The 17,762-nt window shown below is 35.6% G+C and overlaps 1 protein-coding gene across 4 annotated transcripts in view; it reads right to left on the reverse strand.

Annotated features, from left to right (window-relative positions):
* The window catches only part of LOC149947678 (uncharacterized), an 86,490-nt gene that overhangs the window by 4,239 nt on the left and 64,489 nt on the right, over positions 1-17,762 (reverse strand). The window contains exon 1 of one of the 4 annotated variants that reach the window (XM_090172170.1): positions 7,524-7,664. The exons of the other annotated variants lie outside the window; for them this stretch is intronic. The gene's annotated coding sequence lies outside the window, so the exon portion shown is untranslated. Of the gene's footprint in view, positions 1-7,523; positions 7,665-17,762 lie in introns of those variants that run through there. 4 annotated transcript variants of the gene reach the window in all.

Here is a 17,762-nt window from a genome sequence, read left to right on the forward strand (position 1 = left end):
TATTCGTAATCTAAATATGGCCGTCGCGTGAGAATCCACGTATTTGGAATCCGTCTATTTCAATGTTCAAATTACTCGTTATAAAAGAAGTATCATGATTATCCAATTAAAATTTTATTTAGATATTTATTATTTTATTGCTAAGTTTTCTTAATAATAACAAAATGGCGTTCCAATTAATTTTAATTCAAATATTTTCAAAAGGACAGGAAAATTATAAACCCGCTGTTTAGAAATGTCATGGGTGTATTCGAATTGATAATATTTGTTATTGCGAAACATTAACCCAACCAAAATGGATTGGATTGAAAACGTCGACGGCTTATCTTCTATATTATTATTAATATATATATATTTTTTTAATGTTAAGCTTATGCAATCTAAGAACAGGCGTTTATTTAAAAATATAAAAAAACATTGTTAAAAACTTTGTTTCATATTTACTTGGTAGCCAAATAAATATTATTTTTCTTAATATTATTAATACCATTACATAATAATATTTTATAAGATGAATGAATAATATTATAAATAATATTTATATAAAATGATTAAATAATATTAAAAATAATATTTATATGAAATGAATAAATATTAAAAATAATATTTATATGAAATGAATAAATATTATAAATAATATTTTATGAAATGAATGAAATGACATGTTTAATGTGCACATCAACAATACAAACATTCCTTAATAACATGAATAATAATCAATATTTAATTAGCTTCAATTAATAATAATTAAATATTAATATAAAATTAGCTTCAATTAATAATTAAATATTAATATAAAATTAGCTTCAACTAATAATAAGTAAATATTAATATTAAATTATCTTTTATTAATAATAATTTAATATTAATATAAAATTAGCTTCAACTAATAATAAGTAAATATTAATATTAAATTATCTTTTATTAATAATAATTTAATATTAATTTTAAATTAGCTTCCATTAATAATAATTTAATATTAATCTTAATTTAGCTTCCATTAATAATAATTTAATATTTATCTTAAATTAGCCTCCAATAATAATAATTTAATATTAAATTAGCTTCAATTAATAATAATTTAATATTAATATTAAATTAGCTTCAATTAATAATAATTTAATATTATTAAATTAGCTTCAATTAATAATAATTTAATATTATTAAATTAGCTTCAATTAATAATAATTTAATATTATTAAATTAGCTTCAATTAATAATAATTTAATATTATTAAATTAGCTTCAATTAATAATAATTTAATATTATTAAATTAGCTTCAATTTATAATAATTTAATATTATTAAATTAGCTTCAATTTATAATAATTAAAAATTAATAAATTAGCTTCAATTAATAATAATTAAAAATTAATAAATTAGCTTCAATTAATAATTTAATATTACTATTAAATTACCTTCAACTAATAATAATTATTAATAATAAATTAGTTTCAATTTATAATAATTATTAATAATAAATTAGTTTCCATTTATAATAATTAAAAATTAATAAATTAGCTTCAATTTATAATAATTAAAAATTAATAAATTAGCTTCAATTTATAATAATTATTAATAAAAAATTAGCTTCAATTTATAATAATTATTAATAATAAATTAGCTTCAATTTATAATAATTATTAATAATAAATTAGCTTCAATTTATAATAATTATTAATAATAAATTAGCTTCAATTTATAATAATTATTAATAATAAATTAGCTTCAATTTATAATAATTATTAATAATAAATTAGCTTCAATTTATAATTATTAATAATAATAAATTAGCTTCAATTTATAATTATTAATAATAATAATAAATTAGCTTCAATTTATAATAATTATTAATAATAAATTAGCTTCAATTTATAATTATTATTAATATTAAATTAGCTTCAAACTAGCTTGAAAAATAGAACTGTCCTTAATCGCGATAATTGGTAATATGATTACGGATAACTTAGTTTTATTTTCTAGTTACATAGTACGAAGATACTACATAGTTTTAGCAATATAGATAAACTGATATTTAAAAATGTATAAAAAAATGTAAAAAAAATGAAAAGGGAGTGGCGATGTTAAGAAATAGCAATGGAGATCCGAAAGAGCGTTGTCATGGCAACTATACGCCACCGTCATTAAAAAAAGCGGGCATTACGCCTAATACGATTTTCCCTACGCTGAAACTTCCCCGCACACCGAGAGAGGGCTCTGAGGGAGGCAATTTTTTCGCTCCCTCCGGCTTCGTCAAAAGGAGAATTTTTCCCCGCTCCTAACGAAGGTGGAAAAGCCCGGGCCACTTCTTAATTAATCCCCTTCTCCCAAATCTAACTCCTCCTTCATTTCCATAAAAACAGACCCCCCTCCCCCTCCCCCGGGAATCCCCCTATATTAGAATTTTTTCCATGATGGAATCTACTCGTTATTTGAGTTTTTTATCTCAATATGCCTAAAAAAATAATTATCCGTTTCTAATTGTTACTAATTAAAGTTAGGTCTAATCGAATATTTTTATTATTTTTGTTTCGACTTATTCAACAGCTGGATTCCGAAAGTCAGTGGGTGGAAATTTTCTTCCCCTTATCTTGTGGAAAATCACTTTCCTTAGGTCATAATGTCGTCTGTTGTCCAATGGCGTAGCCGGGGGGCACGTGTCCCCCCCCCGAAACGTATGGTCATATGTACAAATCTTTTTATTTTTTACCTTTTTTAAATGGTGTTTGTCCCTCCCGAACCAATATCCCGGCTACACCACTGCTGTTGCCTCGTCTTAAAGGCCCAGTATTTCTTCTGCCTGTTTTCCTTTAAGTTTTCTTCCCGCCGCGCAAATATCCTTGTGGTAGGCCAACGTGATCTGCGGTTGGCCCACCACCAGGATATTTGCGCGGCGGGAAGTAAACTTGAAGGAAAACAGGCAGAAGAAATACTAGGCCTTTAACTTAAAGGAAGTATGACCTTCCATATTTATGGTTGATAACCTGATTTCAAATTTCTTCCACCAGGTTTAACGGAAGCTAGAGATGATTGGCGCTAGTTACATTAAAAGCCTAGGTTTTTTTCTGCCTGTCCCCCTTTAAAATAACTTAGTGGAGCACAAATACCCTGGTGGTAGGCCAGCCGCTGAACATGATGGCCTAATTTAGAGGGGGACCTAGGCCTTTAAATACAATTCGTAGAGCGTGTTAGATTTTTTTTGTTCATACTCCCTTTAAAGGCCGACTACATAAATCTTCGGTTTACTCAGTCTTTAGTTGGAAGTAGGCTTACTGCAATACACGTGGGCCATGCAGTCAGCCTACTTCCAGTGAAAGACAGAGTAAACCGAAGATTTATGTAGTCGGCCTTTAAGAGAATACGACGCAACAGACGACGTATGGACTTGGAATCGATCTATTGGGAAACCTGAACCATTGAGTTGGGAATATTAATCTAGAGGTCCAATCAAAACGTCGGATTTCAGTATTTCGCGAAACAAGTTTTTAAAAATAAGAATACTGTCGTCTGCTCCCATCGGCGTCCCAAATGACGAGAAAACGTTATCATTCTACTCGTGGCGCCGTCTATCTCTCAATGGTTCGTTCAAATAAGACGCGTTTTCAAGCAAAAAGATTTTTTTTCTTCAAAATAATGGATGGCGCCACGGGTCATATGATAACGTTTGCTCGTCATTTTAGAGCAGACGGCACATTCGTATTTTTCAAAAACTTGTTTCGCGGGGAGCAGATTTGATTGGATCTCTAGATTAATATTCCCAACTCAATGACCTGAACCGTCAATCCGTTAACTCCAGCGTTTAACGAAATTAATTTCCCCGAATTGGATATGATATCTTTTAAAGTGGTCCCTCGTTGGACAGCCTTCTATTAAATTTCTAAAATAAAGGTAACAAATACTGGTCCCTTTTTGGTCACTGGTCATACCAAGTGTGAATCTACGAAGTCTGTTTAAAAATACAATGACGTCCATTATTGCTTCGCAAACTAACTGCCAGCTAGGTGCAACAAACACAGCACCTTACACAAGGTAAACGCAACCCGTCAAAAGTCGTGCATTTTCTCGCGTACAGTTTTCATTGGTTAGACGATTTAGCGTAAATCTTCGGTTTACTCTGTCTTTCACTGGAAGTAGGCTGACTGCATGGTACATGTGTATTGCAGTAAGCCTACTTCCAGTGAAAGACAGAGTAAACCGAAGATTTATGTAGTCGGCCTTTAATGATAAAATAATACCCAAGTACATATTCCTAAGCAGTTTAATAACTACATTTTAGCGAAGTAATACACGCGGTGTACCCATCCGCGGTTTGGCGGGAAACTCGTGCCCCTGGAAATCCTATTCGCGCTTTCGAAGGTACATGTTTCCTGATACTTTTATCGAAAGATATATTATCAACGTTTCTAGTATATCCTTTATTTTATTTCCGTTTCCACAAAAAGTATTATCTGCTTTTGTAAAACTGATGCTAGTCAACCGATCGAGATACAGGGGCGTAGGAACCAGGGGGGGGGGCAATGCCCCTCCCTAGAATTTTACTGGGAGGGGCAACTAATGTTATTGCTTCCTCCAACTTTTTGGTCAGTTGAAATCTTCGCAAGGCTCAAATTATCATTTTAAAAGCATATAAAGCTTATAGAACCTCAACTGTGTTTAAATTTCAGTCTTTTCCCGCCAATGTATATAGTAGAAAAATGTACAAATGCATTCGGAGAAGCTACAGTCCATTAAAAATTCAAAACCATTCTCCAGACCCCTTTTGGTTTCACTTTGTCCCCTCCAACTTCTAGAACGTTCCTACGCCCCTGTCGAGATACAAAAAGAACCTATATAGTATATTTGATGGAAAGGTAAATTTAAGTGGCCGAACATCTTCGATAAAAAAAAACTTTTGAAACATTGGGAAATAAATTGCCTATAACATTTATAATCTTATTAATATACCTTAGTTTAAAAAAAAGTGGATCTAGTTCGTCTTTCGGGGTATCACGGGGAGACTGACGTGCGGAAAGCCAGCTCGCTATAAAAAGACCAATAAACAAAGCCAGAGAGAGAGAGAGAGAGCTAAGCTATAAGAGCGTAGCCTTCTGTTTCCCTCTGAATGAAACGCATTTGATTCAGAATTTTATCAAGAATTTAGGTCAACATGTGCCGGCGCCAAAAAAAGAAACTGCGTATAAAGAAATGGATGTCTCGCGTTTCGAGACTTCAGCGATGCACGCGCGAATTTCGCCCAACATAAAAACAGATTCGTGGCTACCCATAAAATATTATCGCTAATACTGTACGGTCGGAATCATCTATCTAACGGAAAATATTCGGAAAGTTTTGTGACGTTTTTTTTTTGGTCTTGAAAACTGGACAATATATTATTCGTAGAAGAAATTTACTTTGGTAAAATTCATCCATTTACTTAAAAACTTTTTAAAAAGAATGCTACTTCCTGGAGATATAAAAAAACGTTTATTTACAATGTACAGAAGCTTCTAATCCGTGAAGTAGCATTTTTTACATAATTTTTTATAAGTGATTTAAATACAACATGGAACGAAATTTTATAAATTTATAAAATGTAGCCAAGTCTGAAGAACTATTTTATTTTAATATAGTATTAAAACATTAAATTTTGTAAATTATTGACGATAAATATTAATTACTCTATTGTAAGCTGTCTTACGGTACTAATACCAAATTCAGTACCAATTACTAATTGTAATTTCTCCGTTAAGTTTGCAAACAAGGTAAGCGTTTTATAAAAATGAAATATTAATATAAATATTAATATCCATTTCATTAGAACCATATATTAGATGAATTCCAATGAGGAGTATGGTTTTAGAGGCAGAAAGTTATTGGCGAGGGTCTAACCACTCTTAGAAAGTCTGTACACCGGATTGCGCTTAGATTACCACTGCCAAAGGCAGGGACTTCAAAGATTACGCGTAATCCCATTAGTACAGTCAAAGGTACGGCTCTGTACACCGATTACGCGGAGTGATCAGCCCCTCGGTTATTGGGTTATAAAAATTAATAGCAATTATAATACATTAAATTCCTATATTTTTAATATAATTAAAAATTAATAAATAAAATCACGTTTAGTAGGACGTTTTCTAAATAGTAATTATTTAATTATTTCTAAGTAAATTTAAAGAAAATAATTGTCAGAATGAATGCACTTTTATAGAAACTATCGAATGTTATACGTCCTTTGTATACGTGTCATTCATCTATGGAACATCCGGTTAGGTATAAAGTGCGCGAAACAAGCCTAGGCAGTGAATGCCGAGCGTTTCCAAAATATTTCAAGGTTTTTTCAAAGCCTAAAATTACTTCTACAGCTCCACACGTGTTAGGTGTATAAATTCATCGTTAAAGTCTGTACTACTACGTATATATCTTTTATCATTTTAACATTTTTAATTGTAGTTATAGCTCAAATGTAAATGGCACGCTATAACGTATTTACCTAATTACTGAAAATCGTGCAATTTCGCAGTCTCTTCACGTACTTTTTCTCGAGACAAAGGTTGACCTTAATCTTGGATAATGTAATACCCATGTTTTGGAAGCTTAGGTAACGGTATAAATTGCGGGAGGATTATTTTGAGGAGACTATCTATATCCTTTCGGGCTTCTCTGTGGGGATCAAACTGTGGGATTTTCAATATCAACATGTACAAAAGCGCTGCAAATCTGACAAGACGACCCACAGCACTTTGTTATTCGGTTAATTTTGACGATTAATTTAGGTATTGGTTTATAAATGGCACTTGCATTGCGCACCGAAAATTTATTATTCGTTTTATTTTCCAAGCAGTAAATTATTGGAAAGTAATGTTGCTGGTGATGTCAACACGAATATAAAACCAAATACAAGCTGTAGTTCTTTACCGGTAGAACCGAATACAGGTCTTCCAAATTTTCGACGTCGTAATTAACTAAATTTTCGTTCGGGGAAGCTATATTATCGATAACAAAGGTTAAATAATTATTAAGATTAAATACGTTGTTTTCAGAAGCGCGTATACCTATTCCATATTGCATTTTAAAACAATATTAGTAGTAACAATAATCAGCTAGACTAATATCCGAGTCACCAGAGCTAGCGACTTTTAACGCGACCTAATGTCACAATGAAGGAACGATACCTATTCCATATTGCAATTTAAAACAATATTAGTAATAATAATAATCAGCATCAGCTAGACTAAAACCCGAGTCACCAGAGCTAGCGACTTTTAACGCTAGCGAATGTCATAATGAAAGAGCGATTTTCTGAGCGTATTCTGGTACGAATGGAGACAATATAATGACGTACTTGATAAGGCTTAATTGGGAGCAGCGAGAGACGCGCGCTGGAAAGGCATTTTTCGTCGACCTTGGTCCGTTTATCGAACCTTAGCCTCGAAAAGCGCGCGATACGGAAGCCGTTTTCATCCGCGTGTTCGCGTCTGTCGGGAGAACGGAGAGGAGGGGATGACAAAAGGAAAAACTGGCAAAGAGATAGGTATGCGATAGTACCTGCGTGAGCAGTCCGGGTATCGGCCTGCGGTTCCTGCGGAGTCTGCCGAGATGGGAACGCCTGGAATCGCGGAAGTTGGGGACGAGCGGAGACAAACAAACAAACCCGGAACGGCGAGCGGCGACGGCTTCTTCTTGTTCGACGAACGGATCTCTGTTCTCGAGTACGGTCACCATAGCCCACCGTGGAACAAACGGATGATCCGCGTGTCACACCATCGACTAACGGACGAAAACCATCTTTAGAGACGCGTTATTTTCCCTCTCTTCAAATCCGTTTCTCAGACTGTTGAAACGACGATAAACGTAACGTTGAAATATCGATTGAATCCGGAACGAGTAATTCTACGGTGCACTTCGAGGCGAGAACGGGCGTCACGTCACCGAAAGCGTCGGCTTCGTTACGAAAAACCGCGGAAACATTTGACGCGCGGCGGAAGACGTTGGCGGAAGATTTAAAAAAATAAAAGCCGGAGATGTGGATAAAGAGAAGTCAACAAAAATTCACGTGTGCGGCGAAACTTTTTTCGCGCGGGCTCGTTCGGCGTTCCCGTTCACTCCTTCGAGCGTACCAAAATGCTACAAAAAAGTTAAGGGCAAAATAGTGGCGGGGGTTAAAGGCAAAAAGGGGGGGGGTACTCGGCAAAAGGGGGGAAGAAGGCGCAGTCGGAGAGAGGCTTGCCGTACAAAAAAAGATTTTTTCCTCTCGCCGGGAAGGAAGTGGAGAAATATTTGAAGCGGTGAGGGGGAAGAAACGGAGCGATGGCAGCCCGTAAGATGTCGCCAGCGGAGTGGCGCCGCCGGAGAAGGGAGAGGAAAGCCTCGGCGAAAGCGGGGAGAGCGCGCGCCAATCGGATAAGGATTGGCGACGGGAGAGACTCCCTAGCGACCAATGGGGAAGGGGAAAAGCGGAGAGCATAGGGGTATTCCGACCAATCAGGGCGAAGAGCCCTTTTCAAAAAGTAAAGGGGACGGGAAGCCGCGCTGGAAAGAGGTAAAAAAGGGGGCGAGAAAATCGGATCGATCGCGGCGCTTTCTCTGTTTACCGGCGATTCGAAGCGGTGGCACCCAAACAACAATACTTATATAACGAAATACGAAATATAAGGTAGATTCGCTTTATAGAGGTCACCGGGGATGTGGGTTACCGGTGGACTAAAGCATCTTCGACGCAGGCGCGTTGCGGCTTTCGCGTTCGCCCGTCTCTGGCTGCCGTCAACAACAACAAGGCCGGGTAAAAAGGGGGCCCAGGTTGCGTAAAAGGCCGGATCGAATTTAAGGGGTTGCGAAGGGACCCAATTTCTACGGGTTTTCGTCAAAAGGATTTACCTCACGATGGGAACATTTTGACCAACATCAAAGCGAGGAAGAATTAGACGCTGCTGTTGCGGAGAGGGGAGGGGGGGTGTAGGATGGTAAACAGTTTCTCACCCGTTTCGTGGCCCACATGCGGGTAAACAACTGTGATTCGGGAATCAGATAAAAATGCGGATTTTTTTTCATTTTTCATATTTGGTTCGTTGTATCGCCGCCCGGTACCAGTACTTTCTATAATTCGTGTAAAAACAGCTGTTAGTAAAGGCGCTGGTTTTTTAGCCCGATTTCGTTGAATGCGAGCCAATAACAGGAAGTGGGCCACGTGTTTCATTAAACTCTTTAAAATCATTTCACGAACGATAGGTTTTTTCAATTTAATACGATATTGTACGAAAACGATTACTAAAATTTGAAAAAACCAACATCAGGTATAAGCGATTTTGGTTTTTCAGAGTGGCTAGACGCCCTTTAATTTTGAGAGGTGAAATTTTCCACCTACGCATATCCGTTTTCAGGGGCTACGAAGGTGTTGTCTGCTCCTTTATGTTTTACTTTCGCATTTCGTCTTTTCTCTTTCAACAAAATGTATGTAGGTCAATATAAAAGAAACTTCAAGGTTTTTTTTTGCCTCTATATATTATACGTATTTAAAAAACGAGCGTAAAAACTACTAATTATAATTTTATGTTACGAAGTTTTCATGTTAAATATATTATACGCGTTCTACATTTCCTGTATTAAATTAAAAACTATATACAGCGCCATCTTGCTTTTAATTTAAAAAATTATATTCAGCGCCATCTTGCTTTTAATTTAAAAAACTATATTCAGCGCCATCTTGCTTCTAATTTAAGACATTATATTCAGCGCCATCTTGCTTCTAATTTAATACATTATATTCAGCGCCATCTCGCTTCTAATTTAAGACATTATATTCAGCGCCATCTTGCTTCTAATTTAAAAATATATTCAGCGCCATCTTGCTTTTAATTAAAAATTATATTCAGCGCCATCTTGCTTCTAATTTAAGAAATTATATTCAGCGCCATCTTGCTTCTAATTTAAGAAATTATATTCAGCGCCATCTTGCTTCTAATTTAAGAAATTATATTCAGCGCCATCTTGCTTCTAATTTTAGAAATTGTATTCAGCGCCATCTCGCTTCTAATTTAAGAAATTATATTCAGTGACATCTTGATTTGATTTTAAAAAGTATTTTCAAAACCATCTAGATTTGAATTTAAAAAGTATTTTCAAAGCCATCTAGATTTGAATTTCCAAAGTATTTTCAAAAGCATCTAGATTTGAATTTCCAAAGTATTTTCAAAAGCATCTAGATTTGAATTTCAAAAGTATTTTCAAAACCATCTAGATTTGAATTTCAAAAGTATTTTCAAAGCCATCTAGATTTTAATTAAAAAAGTATTTTCAAAGCCATCTAGATTTTAATTAAAAAAAAAACATCTTGGTTTGAATTTAAAAAAAAAGTATTTTCAAAACCATCTTGATTTGAATTTAAAAAAATAATTTCCAACCCATCTTGCTTAGTACAACACCCTTTTGATAAATTAATATGGTTTCAACGTCCGGTATCATTATGTCCAATAACCTGGTCCTAAATTGCAAAAAGGTAATATGTGCAGAAAAAAATCTAACAAGCTAAATCAGGGGAGGAAATGGCGGTAAAAAAAAGGTGTTCGTGAAAATTTAATTTCGGTGATATATATGGCTTTAAAGGCAATTTCCTATTTCTAAGTGGCCGTCTCTGTTGTAGTTCTCGGTCGCGAGGGGGCAGCGGTGTCGGCGCGGGCCGACAATGTACACCGGCGAAGGGACTTGTAAATAGGTCTTATTCCAATCGCTCCCATCCGCCATAATAGGAATTCTAGTCAATCGTAATCTTGGATTCGAAATGAAAGGAGAGGATGTAGGGGGGCAGCGGACCGGGGGCGAATGTACCCTTGAAATAGGGCACCCTTTTGGGGCGCGCAGATGACGACGTAGAAACAGGGGTTACCTCGGGTCATGGTCAACCGTTACGTAAAGAACCCCCTTCACCCCTCAGCTGCTGAACCCCCTCGAAGGGAATATCATATTGTCGCTTCCCCGTATTCACCCCTAAAATCTACGCTTCCGAAGGGGAAAAAGTACAATAGATTGGAATAATACCAGATTTAAAATCGGGAAAAATGCGCGCATACAGAAGAATATATATATTTCGAGATATATTTCAGTATATGTGGAATTAAATTTTTTGGTGCGGTTTGAAGGGTGAAAAAACCAATTTATATTTGAAAAATTTACGAGAAATTTTGGCAGCTTTCCGAATAATAAAGCAAATCTAGCCATTAATATAAAATTAGTTTTAAGTTATAATTCTTTCTCGTACTAAATCGTAAATGAAGTATTTTACAGTGGTATAAACTGGTGCGAGAAATGTAAAAATTTCAGAAAATTGCATTGGACCCTCCTCGACGCGTTCCAATACAGAAATAACGGCAAGAACCCTTCCAGGCAGTGATCTGGACAATAACGGTGCACCCTTTCCTCAACAGGTAGCGTAACGGGAGCCTGCCCGCGGAGAAAGGGGGGGGGGGTTCATTCCGAAACTGGTTTTATTGGATGGCACGCGCCACGGTTGTTCGCGGCTTATTGAGGATGGCAGCGGACTGCGGCGGCGAAAGGGAACGATGCACGCGCCCCTTTCTAAGCCTTTGAACACACTCGCCTCCCTTTCGTGTAACAAATGGAGTTATTCCCTCCCACTTAATAACTACACTCGAAGAGGCTGTCAAGCCCGGCTCCGAGGTTCTCTACTAATACAATTGGCCGGCTCATGCGACCCATTCCGTCGGGTGTCTGCACCCTATAGCCAATTATCGAGGTTTGTGTTATTCCAAAAAGGGTAGAACCATAGATATAGGAAACGTATATAAAGGTCTAGATAAAATATTTCAAAGGGAGTGAATACGGAGGTGACAGCTAGCAGAAACGCGTAATTTCTGCAGGCTATCCTTATAAGGCGCTATCTATGGGTAAGAAAGCTCGTGCTATCGTCTCCTGCTTAAAAATTATACTAAAAGTCACCAACAGACGGTGTCTAAAGACTACGGCCTGCGGAAAGGTCAAGCACTTAGTACTAAAATGCTAAGAGACCTCGCGCTCTTGGTCACGTCACGTGCCTTCCTCGGTGTCTGCTAGGTGTCAATTCCGTATTTTATGTTAGGCTTAGACGCCCCGAAATTTATCTAGACCTTTATATACATTTCTTATATCTATGGGTAGAACGCGAAAAATCTTCGTTAGGCCTAACGCACTTTTTTCGAGTTAATGCCCGCCCAAAGAAGCTGATTCTGAATAGAAACAAAATTTATTCTTAAAGACACTCGTTTCATTTCTTAGAGTTAATATTTATAAATATTTTAAAATCTAAAGGCGTTCTGCGTCTGCGCGCAGTTTTACAACATCAACCAACATTTTTCCAGTATTTGAAATTCGCGGAACAATAGGGGAAAAAACGAAAGTCATCCTTACTTTATTGTCGTATTTGGAAGAATAAGGTCATCTAACGACTTTTATTTAATTAATTTACTAATCCAACCATCCCTTAAAGACCGACTACATAGTTATTCGTTTTACTCTGTCCTTCACTGGTAGTTGGCTGCCGGAATAGCACATGTGTCTCGCAATGAGCCAGCTTCCAGTGAACGACGGAGTAAATCGAATAACTATGTAGTTAGCCGTTAACCTAACTTAACTCTGAGAATATGGTCCACGCTCAGGATAACCAAGTTTTCTACGTACTTTATAATGGTAGATTTAGTTTGCAGAATACAGTCCCAGGAAGAGACAAAAAAAAAACACTGACAATTAACGTTTTCGTTAACCGGATTTTCTAGGGTATTTTGAGGCTACGACTTGTTTTGTCGTTGGTAGGGAATGTATATATCCTCCGAATCGAGCTACCCCTTTGACGATCGCGGGCCGGCCGCCAAGTGTAGGCACGAGCCAAACGGGGGAGGGGGGGGGCTAGACAGGGAAGGGTTTTTCTATATTCCCCCTCCCCCCTCCCAGGAAGCGATAGTTTCCGCGCCTCACCCCTTTGAGTCCCGCATTCATGAATGGGCAACTATATACTACCAAGGACGAATTCCACGCGTAGTAACGAAAAAAGAAGTCAAGGTTTTATATAATATATGGAACGGCCCTGGGAGAGAAAAAAAGGGTTGCGTAATCGTCGGCGGGCTTCCCCGTTCTCGCCGCCGAGCCAGACACACTTCCGCGTGCGTTTGAAGCCGACGAGCACGTCAATACAAAAAAGCCGCTACCGAGAGAGAAAGGAAAAAAAAGGGTTCTGGTAATAGCTTAGCGATATGTATACGAATGTAGATGTAAATAGCTAATATTTACCGAATTATTTAGCATTTTTATAATTTATTCCTGTTTATTATTTATTAATAGCCTGTATATTATTTATTAATAGCCTGTATATTATTTATTAATAGCCTGTATATTATTTATTAATAGCCTGTTTATTATTTATTAATAGCCTGTATATTATTTATTAATAGCCTGTTTATTATTTATTAATAGCCTGTTTATTATTTATTAATAGCCTGTTTATTATTTATTAATAGCCTGTTTATTATTTATTAATAGCCTGTTTATTATTTATTAATAGCCTGTTTATTATTTATTAATAGCCTGTTTATTATTTATTAATAGCCTGTTTATTATTTATTAATAGCCTGTTTATTATTTATTAATAGCCTGTTTATTATTTATTAATAGCCTGTTTATTATTTATTAATAGCCTGTTTATTATTTATTAATAGCCTGTTTATTATTTATTAATAGCCTGTATATTATTTATTAATAGCCTGTATATTATTTATTAATAGCCTGTATATTATTTATTAATAGCCTGTATATTATTTATTAATAGCCTGTATATTATTTATTAATAGCCTGTATATTATTTATTAATAGCCTGTTTACTATTTATTAATAGCCTGTTTATTATTTATTAATAGCCTGTTTATTATTTATTAATAGCCTGGTTATTATTTATTAATAGCCTGGTTATTATTTATTAATAGCCTGGTTATTATTTATTAAGAGCGTGGTTATTATTTATTAATAGCGTGGTTATTATTTATTAATAGCGTGGTTATTATTTATTAATAGCGTGGTTATTATTTATTAATAGCGTGGTTATTATTTATTAATAGCGTGGTTATTATTTATTAATAGCGTGGTTATTATTTATTAATAGCGTGGTTATTATTTATTAATAGCATGGTTATTATTTATTAATAGCATGGTTATTATTTATTAATAGCATGGTTATTATTTATTAATAGCATGGTTATTATTTATTAATAGCATGTTTATTATTTATTAATAGCATGTTTATTATTTATTAATAGCATGTTTATTATTTATTAATAGCATGTTTATTATTTATTATAGCATGTTTATTATTTATTAATAGCATGTTTATTATTTATTAATAGCATGTTTATTATTTATTAATAGCATGTTTATTATATAGCATGTTTATTATTTATTAATAGCATGTTTATTATATAGCATGTTTATTATTTATTAATAGCATGTTTATTATTTATTATAGCATGTTTATTATTTATTAATAGCATGTTTATTATCGATCAAGGTAATTTTATTATTGATCAAGAGCATTTTTATTATTGATCAAGAGCATTTTTATAATTGATCAAGAGCATTTGTATTATTGATCAAGAACATTTGTATTATTGTTCGAGCTCATTTTGATAATTGATCGAGAGCATTTTGATTATTGATCAATAGCATTTTGATTATTTCTTCATAACATTTTGATTATTGGCCAATAGAATTTGGATTATTTCTTCATAACATTTTAATTATTTGCGAAAAGCATTTTTTCACGTCACTTGTTAAAATATATTGGAATACTGAAGTTCACGGGTAACCAAGTTTGCGATCCTAAATATCGCCTTTTTGTAGGTTAAGACCACCATTCTCAAGGTCGAGATCCCCATGAATATACCAGTTATTTTTTATTAAAAGATTTAAGTGTATTTCCGATAATTTATGAACTTAAACTTAAAAAACCATAACAGTCGCCAGCCAGATTTCCCGCACGGTCCTGATGAGTTCCAAATAGAAACCGGTCTACCGTTGGAATTTCTGGCTATTTTATTTAATTTTAATTTAGTTTATTACTCGAAGATCTATTTGATCCGAGTTTCGCGTTTTTTGTTTGCTCGAAGACCTATTGGTACGAGTTATTAGTAAGTTTTTTAATTTCTTCAAATTTGTCTAGGATTTAGCTATATTATCCCTTTTAATTATGGACTAATCTACTTTTTCGCGTATTTTATCATCCTTCTCACAGTCCATAGGTGGTTTCTTCTAACAAAACCATAACCATCCTACTTCAGATTTTGCTTGAGTTGAAATGCGATTCTTTAATTAAATAAATTTATTCGTATAAATCTGAGGATTGTGACGGAATCAGGGCATCAACGTGAACGTGTTGGCCATGTTACAACGTTATTAACGCTATCCGCATTACCATCTAAACCGTCTATACCTTTATCTATTACCAACTGCGGTCAGAACCGCCATAGCGTTAATTCCGCGAAGAACAGCATCTCCCCCCCCCCCCCGCCCAGAATGGTAGGACTGACAACCCCCCCCCCCTTCGCGATAAAGAGCACTCTTCGAAGTGGAGTAAACAAGCACGCAGTCCGTGTCAGGGGTTTGCGTAATAACCACTTTCGCATCTTGACAGCGCGGTGGAAGGTAGACGTCCAACGAAGGACTAAGAGGAGGCGAAATCAAGTTGATCTGGCAAGGTTCTCTTCCGCGCAGAAGTTCAAAACAACCGTCGAAGAGTCCTAATCTCGCGTCGCAAAGGCTTACGAGACGTTAAATAACCCTCGTTCGATGGTATTTTGCTCCCACTTGGCGGAGGCTGGAGTTCGACAACCAGGCAGGGTCCAAAAAATGCCCCCCACCTCACGCGCCTCGTCCCCCCCCCCCCGGCAACCATCGCAGCCTGCAGCGAACGACTCGAAGAGGACCTTCAACTAGATGGCATCCCCTTCTCGCTTGTGTACTAGAATCCACGCAAACAAACTGTTCCCATGCATTTTTTCGCTTCGACCCCCTTCGACCCCCCTTGTCTAAACTAAGGAAGTACGGGGTATTCCGGGCGCATTTTGAGTAGTTGGCCCTCGTCAATATAAGCGTTTTTCGGCGGCCATTATCAGCGAGGACCCCGAGGAGAGTCGCCGAAGGAAGGTTACGCGTTGCGGACCCGACGCACCTGGTTTCGGAAGAGTCTCTTCGATATTCTAATGATCACGCGTCTTTTCCCAACCCCAGAATTTTCTCCTCTCGCTGGCTGTCGAAGCCGCGGGGTCCGAGCCATTGTCCGAAGACCAATCCTACTGACCCACACAGCGCGCGAACGGGGCTCGAGCCCGTCCTAGAAAAGGTCGGCCGCTGCCCAACCCTCAAGCAGGATGCTTGTTGTTGTTTGCTGTTTACCTTCCCGGCGAAGGAAAGCGAAATTCGGCGCTCCTCTCGAGTTAATTCTACCTTTTCCTCGACTTTCCCGCGCCATATTGCTTATTATGCCACCAAGCTGTACCGGAAATTGCGTCTTATACGGAGATCATTCAAAAGATACGAGTCGTTGCCGAGTATTTTTCGCAATCAATAGTTCTTCCCACGTGAAAGGGAAGAACCTTTTTCAATATCAGATTCAATTTCGACCAACTTGATATACATCTGTTCCATTAAATCTACGTATACAAATGAAAATTTGAAAACTTAAAGAGGGTTTTATATAAGCACGAGATCCGCGTATAATGTCGTAATTCACGAAGCTGCGTAGGAAAGCAAAACTATTCTCACATAAACATAAAACACATAAGAGTCAGAAAATGTTAAAATTTTAGTTTGTCGGAAAAAAATTTAGTTTGTCGAAGTATAAAATTTAGTTGGCCGAAGTATAAAATTTAAATTTGCAAATTTTGAATTCTTAAATTTGTTTTTACTACTTTGAGCAATTTAGGGATTTTTATTACTTTAAGCAATTTAGGGATTTTTACTACTTTGAGCAATTTAGGGATTTTTACTACTTTGAGCAATTTAGGGATTTTTACTACTTTGAGCAATTTAGGGATTTTTATTACTTTGAGCAATTTAGGGATTTTTATTACTTTGAGCAATTTAGGGATTTTTACTACTTTGAGCAATTTAGGGATTTTTATTACTTTGAGCAATTTAGGGATTTTTACTACTTTGAGCAATTTAGGGATTTTTACTACTTTGAGCAATTTAGGGATTTTTACTACTTTGAGCAATTTAGGGATTTTTCTCAAATTCCGCAATTTCAGAAATTTCCTAAAATTCCGCAATTTAGGGATTTTTACTACTTTGAGCAATTTAGGGATTTTTACTACTTTGAGCAATTTAGGGATTTTTCTCAAATTCCGCAATTTCAGAAATTTCCTAAAATTCCGCAATTTAGGGATTTTTACTACTTTGAGCAATTTAGGGATTTTTCTCAAATTCCGCAATTTCAGAAATTTCCTAAAATTCCGCAATTTAGGGATTTTTACTACTTTGAGCAATTTAGGGATTTTTCTCAAATTCCGCAATTTCAGAAATTTCCTAAAATTCCGCAATTTAGGGATTTTTACTACTTTGAGCAATTTAGGGATTTTTACTACTTTGAGCAATTTAGGGATTTTTCTCAAATTCCGCAATTTCAGAAATTTCCTAAAATTCCGCAATTTAGGGATTTTTACTACTTTGAGCAATTTAGGGATTTTTCTCAAATTCCGCAATTTCAGAAATTTCCTAAAATTCCGCAATTTAGGGATTTTTACTACTTTGAGCAAT

Source organism: Leiobunum rupestre, chromosome 4, assembly GCF_980474605.1.
Source record: "Leiobunum rupestre chromosome 4, qqLeiRupe1.1.hap1, whole genome shotgun sequence".
Classification (NCBI taxonomy): Eukaryota; Metazoa; Arthropoda; class Arachnida; order Opiliones; family Sclerosomatidae; genus Leiobunum; species Leiobunum rupestre.